The following is a 2649-nucleotide window of genomic DNA, read 5'->3' as shown; positions in this document are numbered from 1 at the left end:
TAAAAAAAAAGAAAATACACCCCAACTAGCGCTGGGTGGCTCGGTGTGCTCTCCCCCCTCGTGGTGCTTTGCTCCCGGCTGCGCGTTTGTCTCGAGCTGCTCTCCAAAGTCCCCTCTCTCTTCCGCCAGTTGCTCGCCGAAGACCCCGGTCCTTTCCAAAGAGCTTTAGAATTTTTTTTCTGATCGATCTACGTTCTAATATGTCGGACATGAAAGTCGTTTTCGACCTCACTTGATGGTTCGTAACAGGAGCACTACTCGGGAGGTTTGATGTAGCCGTTGCTGCCCTCGCCTTTAGCTCCGTGTGTGGGGACTGCGCTGTGTGTGACAGAGTTAAACCTTGGGCTAGGTTCAGCCCATTGCGTTGAGCGACCGCTAGGATGTACCACACCGTTACAGTTAAAGTCAGAAGCTTCACACTAGGCTATGGATTCCACGACGGCGCGATTTGATATCATATAGCCACAAGTTTCCAAATATCAAACATCGGCATCATCGGTTTGTCTAAGGTGTCGTAAATAAAATGAATCTGAAAATGGGTCTGACTTTATGCATGTCTGATTAGATTTCGTTTCCCTGTAGCTTCTAACATTAATTTATTGCGAACGATTTGCTCTATATTTTATCATATAGGCCTAGTGTTTTTGTTGTGTGTTTTTAAATGTACATAATGTGGAAGAAAACATTGGAAACAAAAATGTTGACACAGAGTTAATTTGTATTTCATTGTACATTTGACACCGGTGATGCTGTGCTGGATGGAGGCCTATTTTGATACACTATTAATAAAAAAAAAAACATATCCACAAAAAGCATCTACAATAACATGTTTGGTGTGTAACGTGTTTTAGTTCAGTTTCAGTTCAAGATAGGCTATAACAAACAATCAATAATGTATTTTCATCTGTGAAATAATATAGCGTGTTTTATTCTCTTCCTCAGTGTTCTCCTGTGTTAAATAAACATGCCCTGGCTACATTTTCTTGCAAATTGTGATTTTCATTGTAGCCTAGTAACCTACTTTGCAAGGGTGGGACTTGGGGTGATGGGGAGGGGTTCATTCGGAGGAAGGGCTGTATGAGTGACAAACACCTGTGTTGCCATATTTTGCCAATCTCTGTATGATTTACGTCCAAATTTTTTTTATTCGATTTTCAAAATTCAGATTGTTTTAATCACGTAGAAAACGGTAAGTAATAATTAATTGAGTTATTTTTCATATCATAGTAGACTATCAGTTTGTTTCTCTTCCCTGATGCAGAAACGAACACGAATTAACATTTCCCCTTCGTGCATGGATGCCATTCTAACACCTGAATATGTCCTTACTGTGAAATTATATATAACCCTTTAAATACCCCCCCCCACAAAAAAAAAACCCAACAACAATTACATCAATAAAAGTGCAGTTTTCCTATTGTCCCTAAATCAAACAGCTGCCTATCAGCCAAATGCAAATTATCTGATAATGTGATAATATCTTAACATATGTCAGTTAACCTAAGAATTAAGATTATAAGTGACATTGTTAGGTTATCGTTTAATTTCCTATAGTGCACCTTGTTAGGGGATCCTCTGGGTTTGCTTTCAAGATAGGCCTACCGCTGAGTTTTCCATTGCATTGGACTGGGTCTTTTCCCCTATGTCTAACATGTAGTGCGATACATTTTCATTGACAACAAGGTCATCCAATGAGCAAATTTGTAAGAAATTCCATCATCCCCTTAGAAGTTATGTCCAAAAGGATGTTATTATCTGGTATTAATAGATGCAGCCCTGGGAAGACAAAATCAGCTATTGATAATTGCAAGGAGTATACCGCAGCTACTGTATCGATCGGCGTGTCCTCCATTCCCCTGGTATAGAGAGATAAGAAGACAGACTCTTTAGAGCAATATCATTTATTTTGACCTATCTGCTTGCTACAGACTTATGATGAATAGCTAGAGTGGCTAAAGTCCTTTATCACAAAAGTTGCCCCTTGATATAATATTGATTCTTTATAACTAGCTTGCCACACAAAAATCAAACTGTCCACTTGGCCATCATCATCATCAATATCATCACAAAGGCAGAGGAATGAAGATCCCCTGTGCCTTCTAAAGGGAGCTCTCACAATCTCATCTCTAATCTTTACTTCGCTGATGATGAAAGGAAAAGAAAAGAGACAAAATGCTATTTAATCCTGTACACACACACCGTGTGTAGGAAGACACAATTCGATCAGTAGTATTGTCGACTGGAGAGGCTTATGTTGAAATTGTTAATTCATTTTACGTGCGTTTTTGATTGATGTATCCTGTTGGCGCGCGCGTCTCATCTCCTGTCTCCACAAACGTCAATCTCCAAAAATGACAACACTGTTCAAGTTCAAACCTACCGTAACCTTCTGTCAGTTTCACCTGCGTGAGACTAGCACTGTGGGAGGCACTTGCCAAGTGACTGATTCATCACGTTAAAATAACTAATACTCTGGGCCTTCCGCCCACTCCTTCAATCCAAAACGAGATTCCTGTTACCATTCTTATGATGCAGTTATGGCGTTTTCTTTGGAGATTGAGTTGGATATTTATTTAAAGAGAGCATCGGGGTTGATAAATGTGTAGCTTAGTTTGCATTGGATTAAACAAATATGGAGATTTAATCAAT

At 39.6% G+C, this 2649-nt stretch overlaps 1 protein-coding gene across 1 annotated transcript in view; it reads right to left on the bottom strand.

Annotated features, from left to right (window-relative positions):
- Positions 1 to 308, bottom strand: part of LOC139381009 (sal-like protein 3) — a 17033-nt gene extending 16725 nt beyond the window's left edge. Inside the window, exon 1 of the mRNA XM_071124242.1 lies at positions 1 to 308. This exon is cut by the window's left edge and continues 1109 nt beyond it. The gene's annotated coding sequence lies outside the window, so the exon portion shown is untranslated.
- Between the last annotated feature and the right edge of the window lie 2341 nt (positions 309 to 2649).

Source organism: Oncorhynchus clarkii, chromosome 2 (genome assembly GCF_045791955.1).
Source record: "Oncorhynchus clarkii lewisi isolate Uvic-CL-2024 chromosome 2, UVic_Ocla_1.0, whole genome shotgun sequence".
NCBI classification, from domain to species: domain Eukaryota; kingdom Metazoa; phylum Chordata; class Actinopteri; order Salmoniformes; family Salmonidae; genus Oncorhynchus; species Oncorhynchus clarkii.
Note: the sequence above shows the minus strand (reverse complement) of the source record. Positions and strands in the feature narration are given on the sequence as shown.